Genomic DNA, 12,906 nt, shown 5'->3' with positions numbered 1-12,906 from the left:
TGAGGAGGCCTGGGCAATCTATGGGGCATTTGATGGTCAATCAGTATCTATCCCTAGCATATGAATGGATTTTGGGAGCCCATTCCATATAGAGGGATACTCTCTCAGCCTAGACACACGGGGAGGGCATTTGACCTGCTCCAAAGGATATGACAGACTCTGAATTCCCTCATGGGAAGCATAAAGGGGATGGGATAAGGAGTGGGGGCTAGGGAGAAGGGGAAGAAGACCAAACTAGGAATGACAAGTAAAACAGTCTTGTTTCTAATTTAATAAAAAAATAGAAAAAAAAGAATTCTTATATATCGCCAAAACACCAAGAGGAAATTAAGGAAAGGAGAAAGGGATTACAATCTAAAAAATGGGTGAGAAGCAAATGATTTAGTAACAATATGTGATCTTGTATATTAATAAATGTATGGAACATTTGACATGTGTTTGTGAGTCCATCTGAATGACATGCGGCACAAAGTTAATGTTGGTATTGTCTTTTTATTTTCTTCCCAATGTGTGTTTATGTGATAATTAAACTATTATTTATCTGTTTTCTGATGCTGTGTGTCACATGATTTACCATCCTACATTATCCCAATGGAATCCATGAAACATTAACAAAGACAGTAATTAATAATTAAATGTATAATATTGACCAAAGAGGAAAGTCACAATTGAATTACTAAAATAAATGAACAGAGTTTTAAAAATGAAGGCATCTACCTCATATTTTTCAGAATAAATAGCTTTAAATTGCTAAATTAGAAAAGAAGGCTAAAATTTGTGGTCTAAATTTCTTTCTTAAAATGAAAAAGTGAAATAACAAACCTCAAAATAAATAGAAGAAAGGAATAGTCATTCAAAGTAGAAAAATAATACAAGGGAAACAATATCCTATTACCAATTCAGACTTACCTATATATTGTTTGGTAGAAGAGAAGTGATACAATTCAACAGTAAAATTGAAACATTTTTATTTGATAAGAATAATAAAATGGACAAAATGTACACACTTCTTGGCAGGTGTATGGAGACTAGGAGGCATGAATCATTCTGTATAGAATGAAAATTGAGACATAACAACAGACCAAATGACCTAGAAATTATGCTATTACTATTAATCATGTGAGAATTACTATATTACTTTGGAAGCCATTCCATGTAACAACTTAAATGAAATGAACCCACATTTTGAAAGGTTCAATTTTCCAAGAAAAATATATGAAATCTGAATAGCCCTGTATTTGTTAATGAAATTGAATATCTTCTGCAGCACTGACTCATGAATCCCGATCCAGTGTAAGTGGTCTCAGCCAAGAATTCTGTCAAATGTTTAAGAAAGAATAAACACTGTCACACACAAACTGTGGAAACAGAAGAGAGGCGCTCTGTGCCTAAATTTCAAATGGTTGGTGTTATTTGATAGCAAAAGCATACGTGAGCCAATGACCTAATAGTACATTTCTAACTATATTCCCATATTAGTTGGGCATAAAATCCCTTAAAATATAATCAATAGAGTCTGGGCATCCATAAAACTATAACATGGCATCATCAAAAAGGGTCAAATAAAAAATATTGGCATAATCATCTTGAAATTTCAAGGCAGTTAAGATGCCTTTGCTGTGAGGAGTCGCAGGGATATAAAGAAACTTGTGCTCTCCTCTACTTTCCCAACTGCTTGAATAACTGCAATGCAATGCCACAGCTAGGAATGTGGCCTTGGTATAATGAGTACATAGTTCTTATTAGAATTTTTGATAAAAATTATATCTTAAGGTTTAGAAATTAGCAGTATAGTCAGAGCAACAATTTCTTTCCTTTCTGAATTTTGGTGTGAAAAAATATGTAAAAATGTTTGGATGAAGATCAGCTGGTGTCGTATCCTGAGACATTCAAGTTGCTAGAAATTTTACATAGCAAAACTTCATGGCATCACACTTCAATGTGTTTGTTAAAGAAAGGGAGTGTAACCCACATTTTCACAATCTATAACTTTGTTTCCACAAAAACAAATAATCATTCACTGAACAAAGACATTCTATTGTTGGCTTATCTCGTATATCCCTAGTATAGAAAATGCCATTTTTACATGTGTATTGGTCACCTGTGTGGCAGTATGTTCTTCTTCATCCAGATCTACAGAAATTACTTTTTAATGTACTGTCCAGCTCAACAAAAAAAAGCTTAATATCATTCTAGAAACAGAGATAGACACTTATTTATGGGTTTTTTATTAAGTTCTCATGGGAAGGCTGAGAGTCGAAAGCAAGATCATAAAAATGAGCTCATCACTCTTAAGAAGCAGATAACTAACGAGATAAGCCCTTCAATGTCTGTGTCTTAGCTTTAACTCAAGTTGAACTATGCCTGACCCCTGGGAGGCTTGGTCCCCACCCTGCCAGACTTTTCATTCTCTCTTTTTTTTTAAATATTCTTTTTATTATTATTATTTTAATTTTAAATAGCTTGTTGTACATGTTAATCCCAATTCCCTCTCCCTCCCCTTCTCCCGCAACCTCCCACCACCCCCCATCCTCCCACCCTATTGCCAATACCTTCCACAGAGGGGATATCTAGAGTCTGTCATTTCACTTAGGGTAGGGTCCAGGCACTCCCCTAAGAGTCCAGGCTGAGAGAGCATCCCTCTTTGTGCTATGGACACACGATGTCTGTTAGTATTCGAGGGATAAACACTGATCCACTGCTCAGGACCCCATAGGTTGCCCAGGCCTCCTCACTGACTCTGACATTCAGGGGGTCTGGATCAGTCCCATGCTGGCCTCCCAGCTGTCGGTCTGGGATCCAAGAGCTCTCCCCTGTTCAGATCACCTGTCTCTTCTGGTTTTGCCAGCCCATTCTTTGCCAATTTGCTCATCGCTCCTCTCTCTCTGTCACTGGGTTCCTTGGGTTCAGTTCAGTGTTTAACTGTGGGTGTTTGCCTCTGCTTCCATCAGTCACTGGATGAAGGCTCCAGGATGGTTATAGACATCAAGTTCATTATCAGGAATGGGCACTCGGGGTGGTCTCTCCACTATTGCTTAGCTTGCCAATTGGTGTCATCCGTTTAGACTTTTCATTCTCTATCCTTTTACTTCCTGATAGGAGCAAAGATGCCAAAATGGCAGCATCTCTCTATCTTAAAACTGTCCCTCACTGTCTCTGAAGCCAAATACAAACACAAACAGGCCAGAAGTCCTTGAATACAGATGATTTCTATCAGTATATTCTGAGGTTTCACCTGACACCCCACTCTGGGAGTTTAAGACTTTGTGCACTGAATATATTTTTGTCTGTATAAAAGGGATAAACCTTGATGGTTCATCTTGCTGTTAGTGAGTTAGTGAACAAGTCCTGAAGATAATTGACATGCCTGCATATGAAACACAGGATTTCAGTAATAGAGCCTCAGCCTGTCTCTCCTGCCACATCTTGAGCAGACCCTTCACACAAGTCCCTAAATATTAGCATTTTTTCATAAACTATCTTTTTCTAGCTTCAACTACTCTAGAGAAGAGCCAAGAAAAAGTGGGATGTCTAGTCATGTTCAAGAGAGTAGAGTATTGTGTAAGTCAGAACTGATGAGCATGGGAGAGTCAACCCAGCTTTTAGACCTTACATTCTCATTCAAAAAGCTCCACAGAGCAGCTGGCCTTGTGCTTACCCACAGTGAGTCCTCAGGTAATTTGTTAGTAGCATATGGGATTTCCTAAAGGAAATTCAGCATTGTAGTTCTGAATCCCAAAGATTCCTTGCAGAGTTTGGGCACCGTGGATTCACCTGGAAGTCAAGACAGCATGATGATGGATGCCAACAATGAAGACAAGTACTCTGGGTAGAATCAGGGAAGAAAAGGTCCATGGACTCTCTCAGGCCAAAGAGGACTCCATATTTGCCACTTATGAACAATGGGAAATAAATTCCAGACTTGAAAAAAACATAGTGAAATGATGCTGGAAGTGGAAAACTCAAGCCAAATCAAAACCTCAGTGGAAAGCCTCACCAACAGAATGTGGGAAACAGAGTATCTGGGTTGGAAGACACAGGGACTCCTCATTTACTTCTGGTGACATTGCAAACAGGTGCAGTCACTCTGGAAATCAGTGTGGAGAATCTTCAAAAACCTACCACATGAGCCAGATCTTCCCTTCACTGGCAAATACCCAAAGAACTCAAAATCCTATTCCACAGATACTTGCTCAGCCATGTTCACTGATGCTCTCTTCACAATGTCTAGGAAAAGAAAACAACCTAAGTGTCTTTCCACAGATAGGCAGTATATATGTAGTGCATATACACTATGGGGTATCATTCAGCTATGAATAAAAATGAAGTCATGAACTTTATAAACAAATTGATGGAACTAAAAAAGATGGTATTGAATAAGGTAAACCAGACTCAGAAAGAGAAGTGTCATATGTTCCTTTATCTAAAACTCCTAGCTCAAAATTATCAAAAGCATGTTCTGGTAACCTGGGCTCTATCAGTTGGAGACTTGGAGAGGCCCCACTGATTCTGGGGCTACTTCCTGGGTAGCAAAGTCAACCTCTCTGTTGCTTCTGGCTTCTGGGGAATCCCCTTTCTGGTGTCCTTCAGAATGAACAATGACCACCCTCTTGGGTAACCAGATAGCTTCCAAAATAAATAAGATTTCTTCTCTATTGCTGGTTCCTTTTCTGCTGAGGTTAGCAGTCTTCTTTCCCTGTATAGTCCCATGGACAAGGGTCATGGTGAAAGCATATTTTGTCAAAGTTATAAGTATATATGGTTATAGCCTTGTTTGTCCTTCAGCCAAGTACTGAAGCTCAGTGAGCTGAAGTTCCACTGCTCAAGGATTGTTCCCAGATAGTCCTATCTTGGGTCACAACCACTGTTCCTGTATACCTGATACTATCTGAACAAAGATGCTCCTATCTGTGAACAATACATCATCTAGGGTTGCCAATAGGATATCAGTGATATTATACTTGATAGACTGGTTCAGGTAAGTTACCTTAAGACAGTCATGTACAGGTTTTGTCGGTTTTTCATCTGGCAAGAGATTTAAAGGGATAGGTAGTAACAAGGACATGAGGATTGCCTTAGCAATGTCTCTGGTCTCATCCACATACAGGGGGAATGGCTTTGTAATGTCTGGAAGGGTCAGAGATGGGATGTCCACAAGGGCCATTGTCAAGGCTTTGGAGGCCTAATGCCCAGTCTCAGTCCATTCCAGACTGCCTACTTCTGGGGCTGACATAGAGGGATTTAGCTATATCAGAAAATCCCATTATCCATAGCCCCCAATATTCAATCACCCTAAGGAAGTCTTGTCTTTTCGATTGGGAGTGGGAATTTGCAGAATGTCTGAAATGTGGTAGTGTGAAAATATCTGCCTCCCTTCCTCTAGGCTTTAGCCTAGGTATATGACCCAAGGGATGCACAACCGAACCATATAGTTGAGACTCTGTACCTCATTGTTTTGAAGGTTTCCAAAATGTCTTTTGTTGCCTGTCTATATTCCTTCTCAGTGGTAGAAACTGTGAGGTCATCTACATTCTGAAGAAGGGCTTTTGGTGGATATTTATATCTAAATTCCAATAGATGTATTCTCAGGGCTTCATCAAGCAATGTTGGAATTTTTAAACCCTTGCAACAAGCAAGTGCTTGTTAGTTGACTGGTATATCCACCGTCTGGGTTGGTCTGTTCAGAGGTAAATATGGATGTCTGACCCAGGACCATTGGCAGGTAGGAGCTGGAGGTTTAAGAATCTTTTAGATAAATGATCCTGTCCTGGATGGAATTCTTACATGTCAGGCTTCAGGTCAGGCAGCAGGGGAATGTTCCATGGGGAGTAGCAGGGGACAAGTGTATCTGCCTCCCTCAGCTTGTTGATGTGTTTGATGATTCCATGCTTGGCCTTCTGTTTCATGGGATATTGTTTGACCTGTAGCAGTGTTGCAGAACTTTATAATGGGTGGCTGGTATGCTGCTAAGCTTGATGAGCTCCTCTCGGAGCAAGCATCAGGGTACCTTGCTTTGAGTTACTACAGGTAGCCCGAGGACTGTTCTTTCTTCACGGTGGCAGAGTTCTCATGTAAGAGGTACTCCTCTGATAGTAGACAGGTGACCAGAATATTGGTAGAGATTTGGATCAGAGGAGGTGGTGTGGTATTTTGACGGGCAAGACAGTGCAGAGATTCCTCCAACTTGTATTCTTGTTGAGATTTTTCCATATTGTGTTCTTGTTATTATTTAGGTTAAACTAATATTTGATCTCCTTGGCCAGAGGTCAAGATACCCTAGCTCACTACTTACCTTAACTTCTGTTAAACTGCCTCCTTGTGCAAAATTCCCCCTACAGCAAACTGCTTATCTTGGCTTCTGTTAAACTGCCTGCTTGTGAAGAATTCTCCCCCAGGCTAACTGCTTACTTAAGCTTACTGAATTTCCCCACAATGATGCCAAGAAGGATATAAGGACATGGTTTTAGTCTTTATAAACCCCATACTCTAAATGTGAGGTACTACACTTGGGAACAGGATACCTGGATGTAGTTCTGCCAAGATGGAATTATGATTTTCAGTTGGATATAAATTGTGTCTTAATTGTTATTTCAGGTGGACTCCCTGTAACACTTTGAAAGTCCCAGTGAGATTCTTCAGAGACTGGGACCCCCTCAGGATAGACAAAAATGGGTCAGATGGAGAGGACTCCTAGAAAATGCACATCTGTATTCTTCCTGCCAGCCTGGTCCCTGAGCCACGTTAGTTCCAAATGAACATGCAGGACACTATATTAATTATAAAGCTGTTGGTCATTTGCTATGGTTTCTTAATGGCTATCTCTGACTTAATTATTAACCCATAATTACTAATATATATTTTTATAAGGTCTTACCTTACTGAGAATGCCAGACTTGTGCCCTCTCCTACTGGGATCACATGGAGACCCTCTACTTTTGCCTACATTTCACAGAATCCTCCTCGACTCCTAGTCCCACCTATCTTGCTTCCCTATTGGCCAACAGTGCTTTATTTACTAAACAATCAGACAACATATACACAGAAGGACTTCTCTCAACACAAATTCTGAGATGTTCCAGAGCTCAGGGATCATCATGAGTGTGTATGTGAGATTTTAAGATCTATAATTAGGTAAAGTCTCGAGTAAAATAGTATCTGCTAGACAAGACAGTACCCCTGCAGACATGATTGGCAGTAGCTAGGACTAAATGCATAAGACATGAAAAAGAAAAAGCCAGCAAAATCACAGCATAGATATTGAAAGGGTTCATCAAATTCTACCCTCTAGCTGAGGCATTGTTGGCAATTCATGGCTGCTGGAGAAAGGAGACTCAGTTTCCCACAAAGATTGGGTCCTTGAGAGGCTACGAATAGATTGTTCTATACTCATGCATACTAGAGTGGAATCAGTGTTTTTAAATATAAAGCACATGAAGTTGGGAAGGTTTAATGGTGGGGGGATGGGGAAGGAGGCAAAGGGGATGAATGTGATCAAAAAGCATTATATGCAAGTATGAAATTCTCAAACAATGGGAAAAAAGAATTATACACCCTAAACAAAACAACCTGGGTTGAGACAAATGTAAAACTAAAGTTGGATGGTATAAAAAAGAAAAGGAGTAAGCATACTAGACAACTTCAACTAATTAGATTAATTCATTTTCTTTGCCCATTGATGTCCTGATTCCCAAACCACTGTGAGGCATGAATGGTCTTCTGTGTAGTACTAAAACCTCAAATATTTTCCTTCATTGTCTTTGCTGCCACAACACATCACAAGGCCATTACCACAAATGCCTTCATTAAAGATTAACTTAGTTTAAGAGCAAAAGCTGAATGAGGCAGCAAACATGTCATAACAGAAGCTCTGTGGCTTCTATGAGAAGCAGAGTGGCTTCATTGTTTCTGTAGATGGGTCCCAAATTATCCTGCCATGCTTGCCTGCTTAGATCATCCCCACACCTTTCCTCTGCAAGAGTCACATACATATTCACTGAGCCCTTCTCTTACCCATCACCTTTCATTCCTTCTCTCTCTACACACCAGTTTACCTCTCTAAAAAGGAAACAGTTAAATAAATGTATTTCAGGAGCCCCTAGCCTAAGCACAAGTCCTTCACTTTCTAATCTTGACTTGCCTTGTACTTTTTCTCAAGTTTATTATTTGATTTATCACAGATAAATGATGCACATGCATAGATATATCTATTGAGGACAATTTGAGAAAAAGCAGTAAGAAATTCATATGCTTTCTCTCAGTTTCCAACACCTTTCATCATAGTTAAACATGTAGGAAGTGGCTCAAATGTGGAAAACACAAGAATTTTGAGTGTGGAAGAGAAGGAAATATTCAGGAAAGTCTGTAAGGACTTTGTAGAGGGTGTGTCAATAAAAGGTTCAGAATCTGAATGTGGTTAACTGAGTTGAGGGAGGTGATGTCTTACTAGCCAAACCCTACCTTTCTTGGTTTTCTAATGAGACAAGAATATAGAGCACCGTCATGGGGCAATCACAGGTCTCACTTCTAAATCATTTCCTTATCAGGGATAAATCATTTGTCACAGCCTTAATTGGTTTAATAAAGACTGGCACATTCATCACCATACACCTTGGGAAAATGACAAGGGTGGTTAGAACTGGCTTAAAAACTGTTATCTTTGTGTATTACTTTCCTTTAATCATCATGTGTTTATTTTTCCTTCTGGATGAATTATGAGATCACTTACTGTGAGTCATCTTGTCAGATGAAGCTGTGTTTTCTGTAGTTACTTGAATCAATTAATATTTTAGTTGATTCAATTAATAGAATGTAAGTAATACCTACTGTGCAACAGAGGGGATAAACTGTCTCTATTTGTCACTTGTAAGTAAAGTCTACTACATAAAGCCATTAAAATCAGCTGTGTGTTTAGACAGGAGATATGAGAAAGAGCTTGAAATAGCTAAATATATAAGCAAATAAATATGCAAGCAAATTTCACCATATCTGAGGATATGTAAAGCTTAAATAAAATATTCTTTAATGAAATTGTAGGGATTCAGTAATGAGGCATAGTATAAGTCAATGATGAACTGACCTGACTCCATCTTGTGCTTGAAAGCCATCTTAGAATAAGGACAAACTAGGTTAATTTCTGTTTAAAATTAAATCTCTGTTTCTCAAGGATTGGGTTATGACCCACCCATAACCTTAACTACAAATGGTTCTGTACTCTCTGTTCCAGGAAATAGCAGCCATGTCTTTGTTCCAAAAGGTTATTATGACCACCTGTTTTTATAACCACCTTGCTATGCAGCTTCTGCAACCCTGCCTATTTACCCAACAAATCCCCCAATTGGAAACCCTCTTCTGATCTAGAAAAACCCTTATGTTACCCATGTTCAGTGTTGACCTCTTGAACCTTGCCTTAAGGGGAGATAGCCTGAGTACATACATAAAAAAGTTTGTTTTAATTGATTTCTTCCTTTAATTAATTTGGCCATGATGATTTGGGTTGGTGATCTTTTTCCTCCCATCTTTGGAATTAACGTCAACACAAAACACAACCACACAAAACTCACCCCAAAGAAAACAGAAACAGCTTATTCTGGAGCCAAATCTGAGTGACCATGGTCTGGGAACACAAATGACTCTTGTGCTTTAGGCTGGTTAAAACTAAGGTTCTGTTAAGTTAGTACACTCCAAAATGGTTTTATCTACTAGTCAGGAGATATTTGTTCTGATACAGAAAGGGGCAAAGAATGACTTTTTAGTGGGCTAAAGATAGCCCAAGAGAATTGTAATTATGCTTTGAACCAGCAACACTCTAACCTCACCACATTACTGACATTCCAACCAGTCAAAAATTGACCTTTGCAGATTTAGTCTCTTTTCAAGAGTTCTTATTCACATTTACCATGTTCTGGTCATTTGGCTTGTGGATGAAGGAAACAGTACCAGAAAGACAAAAAGACTTACCTTTGTGCCTATAAGTATAGTTAGCAGGAAACTTAGAATTTAAACTATATTTTTAGATTCCTTGTTTTGTGTGAGTTGTGTCTTTCAGTTTTTAATCTCTGCTTCTTGCATCCATAGGTAATCCATTCTTATGGAAATAATTATAATCCTGGTTTTATACAAGTACTTCCTCCTTTAAGAGAAAGGTGGTAGACAGAGTTTCTTTCCGGCCTGATCCTGCTCCCCTCCAGTCCTAAATAAACACACAGAAGCTTATATTAATTATAATCTGTTTGGTCAATGGCTCAGGCTTCTTATTGCCTAGCTCTCTCTTAATTATTAACCCACTTCTATTAATCTAAATTTTTCCAAGTGTCTTGGAAACCCTTTAGTGGGTATGAGGAGTTTCTCTCGAGGCTCACTCTTTGTGTCTTCTCCCCAGAATTCTCCTCATTTGGAGGCTCCACCTATATTTCCTGCCTGGCTACTGGACAATCAGTGTTTTATTCATCAACCAATAAGAGAAACATATATAAAAAAGGACATCTCCTATCAAAAGGTATATTTTCACAGGCATTGAGTTTTCTACCTATTATTCATAACAAGGAATGTTTTTCCTTTGTAAAAGCAACATAAAAAGACATCGCTTTTTCCACAGTTCCAGAGAGATGACTGCCTCAAACTGAGAAATCCAGAATGTATCCACTTTGTCAGAGTTATAAATCATTACCACCTAAATGGAGTCTAAGGAGTTTAGCAAATGAAGAATCATAAGTATTTAAATTCTGGACTATACATGATAAGGGTTTTCCTGGGTGCAGTTGGAGACAGGATAGTTGAATTTTTATGACTCCACCAAGCTCTTTCTTGACATACAGCCTTGGTGTCCTAGTTTCAGTGTTAAAGGTCGATATACTTACAAACAGGAGTCTACTTGCTTGTTTATGAAAATCACCTTGGTTAGGACATTCATATTCTGGAAATAGAGCTTTCTGTTCCCACCTTTGAACATCAGGGTACTTGAGTTTTGATGAGTCTGTTGGATATTTGTTTCTCATCCTATGGAAATGCAAATGTCCTGGCACCCCCCCCACACACACACCCTTGTTCAGATAATTCTCCCTACTGGTGGCATTTCATTTATTCGTCCTGCAACACAGGCCTGCTTTAATATGCACATTTTCAACACTTACAACCCCTAGATCATGTCATTTCCTCAGGTTGAGAGTGAATAGCATCTGCTGTAAGAAGGCATAAGAGAGACCTTGGCATGTTGGAGCCAAGGGGTCCCATGGCAAGTGAGAATACACACACACACACACACACACACACACACACACACACACATACACCATGCATAGAGCCCTCACATGGAGAGTTTTATTGGTGAGGGGAGAGAAAGGGAACACAGAATGGCCTCTTGGGAAGAAAGAGACAGATTTACAGAGAGACAGAGAGACAGAAAGACAGAGAGAGGAGAGAAGGCAGGTGGTGTGGCCCTGCCTTTTAAAGGGGAAATAGCTATAGTGATTTAGCTGTAGGGATGGCATTAGGACTCTGAAGAGGCCAGAGCACTGCCTGCATAGTGGCGAGTGCATCCTGTCAGGTGATAGGGGGCAGGCCAGCATAATGCCTGAAGGCTAACAACTTCACTCTGTAGACAGTCACAGAAACACCCTCTACAGCTCAGTAGCGACAGTCCCCATACTTAGAAAGGTGTACTGGGCCCTGGCCCTCAGCTTCACGTCCCAGCATTCTTGGAAAACTCTTCCTGTAGAGTCATGGGTTACATCTCTTGACGAACAGCTCCTCTCTTGCTCTCCCTACCCATCTCTCCGATCGTCTCCTGGTTCAGTTCAGTCTGTTGGCCATGCTCACTCTGGACTCTGCCCTCTTTTTTCATTCATTTGGTGCCAAAACCCAGCAGTGGCATAAATGAGCTCCCTTCCAAGGGACTTGCCCACTCGGAGCCGAGCAGCTGACTCGACTCTCCTAAGGTTTGTACAGATCAATTTTTATGCTGCCGGCTTTTGCCACCCACCAAATTTAATTCCAAATTCTAGAATCTGCGTCTTCATCCACTTCTTCCCTCCTCCTGCTCTAACCAGGTGCCTCTCCTCTCCTCCCTGTGCTCTTAGAACCTTCTATACCCTCCAGGACACCCATCACCTGGGCTTAAAATGCTTCCCATGATGGACAGAAATGCGCCATCCTAGAGGAGATCCTAAGGTCTCCAATGAAGATAATAGGGCATCAACAATGCCTCCTGGATTGTGGCAACACTAACCACTAGGAAAAACTGTCCTATGCCTCATATGTCACAAGGACTGATGCTTTCCTGGGACCTCTGCCCCCAATGAAGCCATCAAGATCCCTGGAGTCTAGGAGGACCTCCTAGGTAATGAGAAAGTCTCTGTCATTTTAATTGGTTCACAGGGCATTTGAATTATACTTCCTGCTGTAATTTATCCTTCTCAGATCTCTGATGATATTAATCAATAACTGTAGCTTTATGTTAGCAACAGCAAGCAAAACATCTCCTTCCCCCAAGGCCACCATTGCCTTTTCAGTTCATTTCATATGTAAAATCAGGCGTCCCTCAGTTCTCGTTGCTCCTCCCATGTCTCCATCTCCCAGCATCCCTCAGTGCCTCAGTACCTGTGGCTCCTCCCAGCTCTCCTCACCCTACCCTAAACCTCTAACTCCAGGGCTGGGTTTCTGCTTGCCTTTGTCCCTGTGGAACTCAGCGATTCTGTCTAAGCCTGTTTCTGGGTCTCTTGGCCTGGGTCGTCTAAGCCGGTTTCTGAGTCTCTTGGCCTGGGCCGCCTGTCTGTCTTGGCAGCTGCTCTACCATCGTCTTCCACCCCTCTCTCCTCTCATGGTCCAGTTTAGTTCACTGGCAGTGTTCAGCTCGAATTCTTCCCTCTGCCTGCTTTTTGCTTATATCTCCAGTAAAAACCTTCTCTCTAC

The sequence above is a fragment of the Mesocricetus auratus genome, unplaced genomic scaffold (genome assembly GCF_017639785.1).
Source record: "Mesocricetus auratus isolate SY011 unplaced genomic scaffold, BCM_Maur_2.0 Super-Scaffold_100006, whole genome shotgun sequence".
Lineage (NCBI taxonomy): Eukaryota > Metazoa > Chordata > Mammalia > Rodentia > Cricetidae > Mesocricetus > Mesocricetus auratus.
Note: the sequence above shows the minus strand (reverse complement) of the source record.